Genomic DNA, 13,272 nt, shown 5'->3' on the forward strand with positions numbered 1-13,272 from the left:
CAAAACCGTAACAACAATGGTGGTGGTGGAATTCATGTTTCAACGATACAAGGAGACTAGTTCATCTTGGAAGACCTACAAGAATTAGAAAATAGATAGAAATGAAAACTAGACTTCTCCAAATTATATATGTTAACCTCTTTGCAAATTTAGATCACACGGATGCATACAACCATTTGATAAAGTTTTATGAAATATTTGACATGTTTGGAGCGCTGGAGGGAGAAAAAGGAAGTTGTGCACTTGAGATTCTTGTGGTTTCGTGTGTTGTGCATGTTATGATAATATTGTATATGATTTTAATGGTTATAAAATAAAAAAGCTAAAATAATCATGAGCATTATCAAAGTAGAAAAGAAATGTAATTATAAAAAATTGAATCTAAGAAGGTTTGAGGGTTGATAGAAAAGATATCAAATGCAAAAATCAACATTAAAAGGAACCGAAGTCTTTGAAGGATTGCTTGATCATGCGCATGATTGTAATTTTATCTGTTTAAGATCAATAGTGTGTCAATAAATGTGAGTAGCTCTCGAAATACTAAGACAATATATATGCGCATACACACACGCGCACACACACACGCACATGCGCGCACGCACACACAAACACACACATAAATTTTACAAACTTAATCTATTTCAAAATATTTCTTAAAATCATTTTTGGCCGCTAATTAATCAATTAGAAAGTATCCTAACCAATTGAAAAAAAATCACTCTAATTGATTAGAATTTATATCTAATTGATTAAGGAGTGAACTCTTCAACTAATCGATTAAGAAACCTTTTAATCGATTAGGCCCCGGATTTGACTAGTTTGTTTCCAAATTTTCTAGGTCTAATCGATTAGAGAACGACCTACACCCATATATTATTTTATTTCTTGGCCAATTTTTTTTCTTATACGAAAGAGTCCTTGTGCACTATTCTAAGTAAGAAAATATGATTTTATATTCTTCTTTACTACTCACTCATTTCTTAGAAATTATTTTTATACACAATCATTATTTTAGTGTTGAAAGGTCAAAAATTTAAAATAAGAGTTGTGTAATTGTGTTAAATTAGATTGTCTTGTAGTTATAAATCAAGACCTTAATTTTCTTGTGCCATTGTAAGTGATATAAAAGTTACAAGTTGAACGTTAGTAAAATCTTGGTGTAAGGAGGTTATGAATTAATTATGTGATAAAAGTTTAAGTTGTTAGTGAAAATCTCGATGGGAAACTCTTGGGGACTGATTAGGTCTTGTGGTTTAAGGACAAACTAGTATAAATCATGGTATTCATTTTTCTAAATCTTATCTTTTATATTTATGCAATTCATCTTCAACAGTTAATTCTCAACTTCATCTTCTTTCTTTAAAATGACCAAGTTGAAATTTATCTTTTTCGGAAAAGTTTTCAAAATACATACTCCCCCGGTCCAATTTATAAGGGATGGGTTACTTTTTAGAGACAAATTACTTTTTAAAAATGAGAAACTTATCGAGGGAATTTACCAACTTATAAGTCATGTCTTACATTCTGATTCTACTTCATTTGATAACATTAAACTAAATATGAAAATTGTGAAATCTTAGAAGTCAAAATTGAAGATTTGCATGAAACTTTGAGTAAACTTACCAAATGTATGGATAATCTATACATGATCCTATCTAATCAAAGGAGAACCTATAATAAAGTTCGTCTACGTTATCAATCTGATAATAATGTTAAATATTTCAATAAAATTTTCCATGCTAAAAGGAATATCAGTCATAATATTTTTAAATGTAATTATTGTAATAAAAATGAGCATATTGCTCCGTATTACTTTAGTAAAATTCACACCTTAAAATGGACTTGTATGTTTTCGTCTGAATTCTCCAAAAATAATATGAGTTATTGTAAATCCACTAACACAAGTTATTGGCAGATCTTGTGATAAAAGTTGCAAGCTGAACCTGAGTAAAAGTTTGGTGTAAGGAGGTTCTATATTGATCATGTGATAAAAGCTTAAGCTGTTAAGGGAAATAACAAGGGGGAACTCATGGGGAGTGGATTATGGAAGAACCAATATAAATCTAGCGTGCTCTTTCTTAATTCTTCTCTTATTAATTTTTTTCAATTTATCTTACATGCTTAACTATCTACTTCATATCCTTTCTTAAAACCGACCAATCTAAAATCTATCTTTTTTGAAAAAAAAATCGAATACCATATATCACAATTTGACACCCCCTTTATGTTTCAAGTTACTTGATTAACAACCTTTTCCTCAATCTCTGATAAGAAAAACAAAATATAGGTATTTCGGTTAACTGATGCATACCATGCCAAGTTGAAACGTGCTATAAGAAAAGTTCTTAAAAATCATGGAATCTAAAATAACTATTATTGTATTTTTACAAGGAACCAGAAAAAATCTACGTGAAGTATGCTTGAGATACAAATCAAGGATGAGAAGGTGTCTGAACCATGGATTCGACGACCTTACACAAATTCGCATCTTCATAAAAGGTTCAAGTTTGGAGTTGTGATGATAGTTTGTCATTGCATATTTTTTAGTGTAATTTGAATTTGTTTCCAGTACTTTTTATGTTTTTGTAGGTTTTAATAAAGACTTCAAAGAATCGTGGAAAAAAATCATGCCAAAAATCATCATAACCAAACAAATTTTGTGGTATTTTACTATAGAAGTTATGACAATGAAGGAATGAGAGGGCTTGTACACAAGTATCGGAAGAAAGGAAAAAAATTCAAGATTCAGTAAAATTGTATCGCGCATGGCAGACAACATTTTTGGCCAAGTGACTCCAAACACGGGAGGGAGGTGAGTTATGATATTAAGATTTCAAAAATCAGTTTATAAAAAACTCTTTGATTTAAAATCATTTATGTTAGAAGAGATAAATAGACATAGATGAAGCATCAAAATAAGATAACTGACAAAAATAAAAGAGACAAAAGATTGAAAGATCAAACCAGAGATTTATCTTGGTCCGACCTAAGTCATTTGGCCTACTCTAGTCCCTAAGAGTTTTCCCTTGAAGTTTACACTAAAATAACCTTAAGCTTTTTCACATGATCAACCCAACAACCTTACAAAACAACTTGACCTTTTGCACATGAAAAGCCAATAAACCTTCTACAAACAACCATAACTCTTTTGCTGTTGTGTATTCTGATATCAAAGTCTGAACATTGTTCAGAATCTGAACTTGTTGGTTCGTAAGTGAAACGTTTTTAAGTATACACAATTCAACTCCCCTTCTTGTGTGTTTTTCTCACCTTCAGTAAGCGATCTCCTTATGGTCACATAACACCCTATCATCATGTTTTATCAAAGAAATGGGCTTCAACTTATGCTTAATTTGAGTTGCACGATGGAAGAAAGCAGTATTTTTGTCACCCTCCAACTGCCACTTGGCTCTAGACTTATCCTTCCAAAAACACTCCTCTATGTCTAAAGCAATCGAAAGAGATTTTTAAGCATTTACCTCTTGCTACTTAATAAGATCAGCAAGACCCTCAAGTTGGATTTGATGTTGAACAGGGCTAAGAAACTCCTCTTCCCTCTTAACATTTTCAAAAATATTACCAAAGGTAGATTTATTCTACCTTCTAAGCTCACCCTTCAGCAGCTGAAGCTTCTTGCTCAAGACAAACATATGGCAACCAATAATATCCTGACTCCAAACAGATTCAATCAGCTTCCTACAATCCTTTTGAAGAGACCAAGTCTTAAGGAATTTAAATTGTGACGCCACGTGAACAAGGATGATATGAAACTCAAACAGCAGTGGGTAATGGTCAGAGCGGAGTTTAGAAAGAGTAGAAACAAAAACTTGAGAGCAAACATCAATCAAAAGTTGATTCCCAATGCATCTGTCAAGACGTCTCTCAATGGAGAAAGGATAGTCCCTCTTGTTAGACAAAGTGAATCAGGCGGCAAAAGTGGGGAGGTGAAAGAGGTTGTTGGAATCATACCAGTTCTTGAAATCAGTCATAGGAGTTCTTGCAGGACTGTTTCTACCACGATGTTTATTAGCACATATAATCGCATTGAAATCCCCAACAAAAGACCAAGGGAGAGGATGCAAGGAAAAAATGTTGCTAAGATCAAGACATAGATCCCACCTTTTAATAAGGTTGGTAGAAGCATACACATCCGCACTAGCCAATAAACAATTATCCATAACAAAATAAAAAGCAACAAATTGATCAGAGGAAGATATGACAGTGGGAGAGATGTTCGTATTGCATAAACACCACAAAGATGATTGTCCTTGGTATTAACAATGAAAATGAATCAGGTTTATGAGTCTTGATGAGTCTCTTAAGGGCTAATCTAGAAGAAGCATTAACCACGCCTCTAATATTCCAAAATATGTTAATCATGAGAAGGGTTGCTTCTTGTGGCGATACCTTTGATGCAGATCTATGGAGCGATCACGAACGTTGAATGGTGACAACTCCTCTACTAAGTCCACACGAACGTTGAATGGTGACAACGCCTCTACTAAGTCCACACGAACGAATTCCTTCAATCTCAGTGCTAGCTGCTACGAATGAAAGCTTTGAGTGAGAGAGAGAGAGAGAAACGAAATTACAACTGCACAAATGCTTCTGCACAAGGGTTCTATTTATAGAACCACTTGTGTGGGCTGCAAGCTAAAAAGCCCACTTAAGTGTATGTGGCCCATATCTTATGATATGCCAAAATCACTTAAGCGTGTGGTAACTTACCATATTTCGTATTCTACTTAAGTACACCGTACCTTACGATGTTCTACAATTCACTTAAGTGCATTGTACCTTACGGTGTTCCTTAGTTACTCTATCTCTCATCAATCCGTCCTTTTGTGTGTGACCCTGTAGGTTTTCGCGACATTAGCAGTTATATTAAATCACGTATTTAACATAATAAACAGTGAGCGGTATCTAGCAACATATCACTGCTACCAAAGACACGAAAATGTCATGTGATATGACAAATCCTTTTGTGATAATACTTATGTGTATAATTATCCTTTTGCCCTTATGTCTATATTGAACACAAGGCATAGACCGTGTCATCCTTGTCCAGTTCAATATTGGGCCCCGTAGACATTTATCTTGTTACGCAGGATGGGCAAATTCCCTCTAGGTCACTCATGTCCCTCAACATGCTTCGTGGAGTACCCATCAACTGTCTTTATGGTCATCTAGTTACGGACAAGGTTTGATCAACAATAAGGCACTCGACTCTACATCTATGGTCCATAGTGGTTTCAGGTCGAAGGGTGGTATACACCATTATCACCATGAGAATAACTTATGACATTTTGCATAACATTTTATATAGTATTCTCATAGCGGGTCAATCTAGTATAAATATTACTCTTAATATTCATACCTATGTTTAAGACTTGATAACTCCTTATGCATGATCCATGAGATGTGATCATTAGTCTATATACATAATAGTCTTAATGCTTTAATGTTATCCCACTTCACAATAAAGCTCGATTACTGATACTTTAAGAATAATGTCCTTATGTTTAATGGGATCTCATGATTAAGTAACACTTGATACATTAAACGGACTATCTATTCTAGGGACTTTATTAAACAAACATAATAAAGAAAAAGCCTTTTATTATTAATAAATAATTCGATACAAGTACCAAAAGTATTGTCCTATAGGGCTGACACGAACAATCTCCCACTAGCACTAGAGCCAATCAGGCATACCCCTAATGCCCATAGATCTAGTATGGCCATCATGCCTCTGCTGCGCAAGAGGCTTTGTCAGTGGGTCAACAATATTGTCAAGTGTAGGTACTCTTCATATTTTCATATCTCCTCTATCTATTATCTCTCGAATGAGGTGATAATGCCTAAGTATGTGTTTGGATCGTTGGTGAGATCTATGCTCCTTAGCTTGTGCGATAGCACCATTGTTATCACAATAGAGACCGATGGGACCACAATGCTAGGAACTATGCCAAGTTCACTAATGAACTTTTTGATCCAAACAACTTCCTTTGCTGAACTTGAGGCAGCAATATATTCGGCCTCGATTGAAGAATTAGCAACTGTATCTTGCTTTGAACTTTTCCAGCTCACAACGCTACTGTTTAAGCAAAACACATAACCAAATTGCGATCTAAAGTCATCCTTACCTGTCTGGAAGCTAGCATCAATGTATCCAATTACAGCAAGCTCTTCCTGACCTCCATATATCAAGAATGAGTCCTTAGTCCTTCTCAAATACTTAAGGATATTCTTGACAGCTACCCAATGAGCATCACCGGGATCAGATTGGTACCTACTCGTTGCACTTAAAGTATACGAGACATCTGGTCGAGTACATAACATGGCATACATGATAGATCCTATTGCAGATGCATATAGAATCTTATTCATGCGATCCCTTTCTTCCTTAGTTGAAGGGGATTGTGTTTTTGATAAACACATGCCATGTTGCATAGGTATGAATCCTTTCTTGGAATCATGCATATTAAAGCGTCTCAGAACTTTGCCTATGCATGTACTCTGACTTAGGCCAAGCAGTTTTTATGATCTATCTCTATAAATCCTGATTCCTAATATATAGGCTGCTTCACCCAGGTCCTTCATAGAAAAGCATTTCCCCAACCAAGACTTTACTTGTTGTAGGGTAGGGACATCGTTTCCAATGAGTAATATGGCATCTACATATAATACCAGGAAGACGATCATGCTCCCACTAACCTTCTTGTAGACACAAGGCCCATCTTCATTCTTGATGAATCCATATTGTTTTACTGTTTGATCAAAACGAAGATTCCAGCTTCTGGAAGCTTGCTTCAATCCATAGATTGATCTTTGTAACTTACATATCTTTTGGGCTTCTTCTGGCATGTCAAATCCTTCAGCCCGTGTCATGTACACATCCTCAAGAAGATTCCCATTAAGGAAATCAGTTTTAACATCCATCTGCCATATTTCATAATCATGATATGCAGCGATATCAAGTAAAATCCGAACAGATTTAAGCATTGCAACTGGTGAAAAGGTTTCATCATAGTCAACCCCATGAATTTTTTTATATCCTTTTGCAACCAGTCTTGCCTTATAGGTATGTACCTTACCATCCATGTCAGTCTTCTTTTTGAAGACCCGCTTGCATCCTATAGGGTTAACTCCTACAGGAGGCTCTACCAAGGTCCAAACCTAGTTTGTGTACATGGAATCCATTTCAGTTTTCATGGCTTCTAGCCACTTCTCAGACTCGGGACCAGTTAGGGCCTCTTGGCAGGTCATAGACTCATCTTGATCCATGAGTAATACATCATGTTGATCAGTTATGAGATATCCATATCTCTCAGGTAGGTGACGTATCCTGCTTGACCTACGCTGGTCTTGTTCTACTTGAGCAGGTTGCTCTTCCATAAATACTTATGTTTCCTGCTTTAATTCCTCCATAGGCGTATCAATGCTTTGTGATTCTTGAATTTCTTTAAGCTTTACTTTCCTCCCACTGATTCCTTTGGAAATAAAATCCTTTTCTAGGAAAACTCCAGTTCGAGCGACAAACACTTTGTCCTCAGAAGGATTGTAGAAGTAATATCCTCTTGTTTCTTTAGGATATCCCACAAATAAGCATTTGTCAGATTTGGGCTCAAGCTTAGTTGAAATTTGTCGTTTCATATAAACTTCGCAACCCCAAATCTTCATGTAAGACATATGTGGTTTCTTACCACTCCATATCTCATATGGTGTCTTCTCAACCTTTTTGGATGGGACACGGTTAAGTGTGTAAACTGCTGTCAATAATGCATGTCCCCAAAAGGAGTTTGGAAGATCGACGTGACTCATCATGGATCGGACCATGTCTAACAAGGTTCGATTTCTTCTCTTAGATACACAGTTCCATTGGGGTGTTCTAGGAGGAGTAAGTTGGGATAGGATCCCACACTCTTTCAGATGGTCATCAAACTCTAGGATTAAATACTCACCACCTCAATTTGATCGAAGAGTTTTAATATTCTTACCTAGTTGGTTTTGTACTTCATTCTTGAATTCCTTGAACTTTTCAAAGGACTCTGATTTGTGTTTCATTAAATACACATAACCATATCTACTGGAATCATCAGTAAATGTGATGAAGTACTGAAAACCTCCTCTGGCTGGTATGTTCAGTGGTTCACATACATCCGTATGTATGAGGGCCAAAAGATCATTAGCTCTTTCACCTTTTCCTGTGAATGGAGACTTTGTCATATTTCCAATTAAACAAGATCTATATGTCTCATATGATTCATAATCAAAAGAGTCCAAGAGTCCATCTTTATGGAGTTTGGAAATGCGTTTCTCATTTATGTGGCTTAATCGACAATGCCAAAGGTAAGTTGGATTTAACTCATTACGTTTCATCCTTTTAGTATTAATGTTATAAATAGGCATTTCAAGATCAAGGACATATAGTCCATTGTTCATTTGTGCAGTAGCATATAATATATCATTCAAATAAATGGAGCAACAATTGTTCTTTATTATAAATGAAAAACCAAACTTGTCTAAACAAGAAATGGAAATAATATTCCTGCTAATTGTAGGTACATAATAACAGTTCTCTAACTGAATTATTAAACCACTAGGTAAAGTCAATACATAAGTTCCTACGGCTAGAGCAACAACCTTTTCTCCATTGCCAACTCGTTGATCAACTTCACCTTTTGCCAAATCTCTACTCCTTTTTAGCCCCTGCACATTGGTACAAATGTGAGAACCGCATCCAATATCTAATACCCATGATGCAGAAGTAGATAAATTAATTTCAATAACAAAAATACCTGAAGTTGAAGTCTCTACTCCATTCTTCTTATCTTCCAAGTACTTTGGAAAGTTTCTTTGCAGTGTCCGGTCTTACCGCAGTGGAAGCAGGTGCCTTCCTTTGCTATGCCTCCAATAGGCTTCAAAGCAGCAACAATGGGTTTGGGTTTGGCAACTTCCTTGCCTTTCCCTCTATCACCCTGCTTGGTGGGTCTTTTGTTCTGTCTCTTTCCATTTCCGATCATCAGAATGGACTTCCCTTTTGACTTCAGATTCTGCTCAACAGTTCTTAACATGGCTAGCAGTTCAGGAAGAGATTTGTCCATATCATTCATATTTAAATTAAGGACAAATTGACTGAATCTATTTGGAAACAAATGCAAGATCAAATCAGTCGCAAGTTCTTTTCCGAGGGGAAAACTCAACCTCTCAAGGTTCTCCACATACCCAGTCATCTTGAGCACATGGGGACCTACAGGGGCTCCCTCAGCTAACTTGCCTTGAAAAAGGGATTTTGAAACTTCAAACCTTTCATGCCTTTCCCTCTTTTGATAGAGCATCTTCAAGTGTTCGATCATATCGAATGCTGCCATATTCTCATGTTGCTTTTGCAACTCTGAGTTCATAGTAGCTAGCATGAGGCAAGCAGTTTCATTGGCATCATCGACATGCTTCTTATAAGCATCTATTTCTTCCTTAGGAGAAGAACTAGGAGGTTCCTATTCAGAAACAGGTTTCTCCAAGACATACAACTTTCTATCATGTTTGAGGACAATCCTCAGATTTCGGTATCAATCCAGAAAATTTGTCCTAGACAATTTTTCCTTATCAAGGATTGATCGTAAAATGTTTTTAGAGGTGTTTGTCGTCATGGTAATCTACATGAAAATAATGAAAATATAAGTATCAATAACATATTTAATTAGGCCTTTAATTAAATATGCTCCCACTATTTTACTCAAAACAAATGACCCTCACCATTTGATTCAGAAAATCCCGTTGGAAGATTTTCTAGTGGGTCGAGATCCACATTTCACTTTGTTTTAAGTCCGTGTAGGTGGATTACATAAAACTAGGTTATTTAGATAGGAACTCCTTCCAATTGTATCTAATATAGCTCTCGAATATTTTAGTTGGGTGAATAACTCCTTATTCAAATCCATCATATGGATCATTTCCAACTATTGCTTCTAAACATATATAATCTTATTATAATTTGTTTAGTTAAGTTTGACCCATTGTTTTAGCAATTGGATATTACAATTATCCCATCGCACCTTAATAATATAGAACATGCACCTCGCGTAGGTGAAACCTACATTATTTGTTACTAGTCTTGATGAGTGTTAAAACTTGGAAAGCATAAACTTAATATTTAATTTGAGGGAATTTACAATAATTCTGATCTCACCGGCTTATTTATCATATAAATCGTCTATCACATGCATCAACATACATTCACATGCATCAACATACATACAAAATGAAATAGTTATGACCCCTAGCGCAATTGTTCTCCCAAGCCAATGAGAGAACCTAAGCTATCCTAATAACGATCTAAGCTTCTCCAAGCAAGATCTTAAAGGGTGTCCTCCTTTGATATTGTATTCTTCTCTTTCTTCATAATATTACATTACATAAAATAAACTCGTTTTACATACGAGGGAGTGAGATGAGAAAATAAGTTACATTAAGATATTAAAAGAGATGCACGATACACAGGTCGTACTTTAAAATCCCAAAACAAAATAAAGGAAAACTAAGGCCATAACCGATCACCATAAGACAATAATAATAAACACATTATTATTATTAATTTAAATTCTGTTAATTAAATAAACCAAATTAAATTTTGGCGACCGATCACACTACGCACAGTTAGCAGGGGGTTCCACTTTCTGGTCATCGCCCCGACGTAAAATTTTAATGAACAATTCATTTGAAATCAATGTCGTTTTTCACATCAACACTTGATACTTTAAAGCACAACTCTTGCACAATCACAACCCTAATCGCATAACTCTTTGACAGCACAACCCTTGTACCGTCATGAACCCTAATGCACCAATTTCAGACCGTCAAACACACCTCGATTGTTAATTCAGTATGATTGATCAACACGTCATTGCTTCACCATACTAATGTCGGATCAAGAAGCAAATGACCATTGATCGCTCAAAGGAAAACAACCATTAAGTGTTTGAATGAACGAGACAAAAACAATATATCATATATACCGTATTTTGCATTAGGATTACTTATATCATATATATAACTTGATCGATCTCAATTGCGTAACCTATGGACGATCGATGTATCGCTGCTTCACCATACTAACATCAGATTTCGAAGCATAGTCAACATCAATCATCCAAATCATACACACATGATGCCAAATTTAATTACTCGTTTATTCTTTGATTCATTCTGTCTTTTAATCGTATTAATACAGAAAATACAGAAAATAAATAGCTATCAGATGCATGGTTTCGTAAGTGGCTCTGATACCACTAAAGGAGAATATCGATCCAAAACGCAGCAGAATTTAAAATTTCTCCTTTAGTGATCCTTACTAATGGGCATAATCAGTGATAGAATCGTTACCTCTTGTGGAGATTGAAACCTTTGATGCAGATCTACGGAGCGATCACGAACATTGAATGGTGACAATGCCTCTACTAAGTCCACATAAACGAATTCCTTCAATCTCAGAGCTAGCTGCTATAAATGAAGGCTTTGAGTGTGTGTGTGTGTGTGTGTGTGTGTGTGAGAGAGAGAGAGAGAGAGAGAGAGAGAGAAACTAAATTACAACTGCACAAATGCTTTTGCACAAGGGTTTTATTTATAGAACCACTTGTGTGGGTTGCAAGCTAAAAAGCACACTTAAGTGTATGTGGCCCATATCTTATGATATGCCAAAATCACTTAAGCGTGTGTACCTTACCATATTTCGTATTCTACTTAAGTACACCGTACCTTACGATGTTCTACATTTCACTTAAGTGCACTGTACCTTACGGTTTTCCTTAGTTACTCTATCTCTCATCAATCCGTCCTTTTGTGTGTGACCCTGTAGGTTTTCGTGACATTAGGAATTATATTAAATCACGTATTTAACATAATAAACAGTGAACGATATCTAGCAACACATCACTGCTACCGAAGACACGAAAATGTCATGTGATCTGACAAATCCTTTTGTGATAATACTTATGTGTATAATTACTTTTTTGCCCTTATGTCTATATTGAACACAATGCATAGACTGTGTCATCCTTGTCTAGTTCAGTATTGAGCCCGTAGACATTTATCCTATTACGCAGGATGGGCAAATTCCATCTAGATCACTCATGTCCCTCAGTATGCTTCGTGGAGTACCCATCAACTGTCTTTATGGTCATCCAGTTACGAACAACGTTTGATCAATAATAAGGCACTCGACTCTACATCTAGGGTCCATAGTGGTTTCAGATCGAAGGGTGGTATACACCATTATCACCATGAGAATAACTTATGACACTTTGCATAACATTCTATATATTATTCTCATAGCGGGTCAATCCAGTATAAATATTACTCTTAATATTCATACCTATGTTTAAGACTTGATAACTCCTTATTCATGATCCATGAGATGTGATCATCAGTCTATATACATAATAGTCTTAATGCTTTAAAGTTATCCCACTTCACAATAAAGCTCGACTACGGATACTTTAAGAATAGTGACCTTATGTTTAATGGGATCTCATGATTAAGTCACACTTGATACATTAAATGGACTAGCTATTCTAGGGACTTTATTAAACAAACATAATAAAGAAAAAGCCTTTTATTATTAATAAATAATTCGATACAAGTACCAAAAGTATTGGCCTCTAGGGCTTACACCAACACTTCTACCTAGCTGACTGCTTCTTTTTGAGTTTAGAAATAACTGTATTGAAAACACCATCATGTTGAATAGTCTCTTCCTCTTGCTCTACCAAATTAGCCCAAGAGTTATTGAGGAAAATAATATACGCAATATAAACTTCTGTACCTCTTTCTTCTTCGGTAGCATCCATAAAAACATCCAACTGAGAACCATACTCCACAGACGGTTGTGAAACAAAATTGGGAGGATTATGCTGAATGGGATGTGCCTCCTTATTTTGGAAATTTTGAATAGCAATAGGGATGAATTATAATAAATGACCTTCCTCCCTCCTATCACTATTAATAGAGTTTTACACAACCTCATCACCAACAGGAAACAAAGGTTCTACCTGAGGGTTTGAAGCAGTTTTAGGCACAAAAGTTGCTTTAGGTTTTGGAACCGGTTGAGAATTGATCTTCCTTAGAAACTTACAAGTTTGAACATCATGACCAGTTCTCTTGCAGTGAGTACAGAATTCAAGGAGATTTCCATATTCAATATCTGAGAAAAACGCAAACCCTTCGCACTCCACCAACACATTATAATTGATTGCCTAAGTTAAATCCATATCA

Source organism: Lathyrus oleraceus, chromosome 2, assembly GCF_024323335.1.
Source record: "Lathyrus oleraceus cultivar Zhongwan6 chromosome 2, CAAS_Psat_ZW6_1.0, whole genome shotgun sequence".
NCBI lineage: Eukaryota > Viridiplantae > Streptophyta > Magnoliopsida > Fabales > Fabaceae > Lathyrus > Lathyrus oleraceus.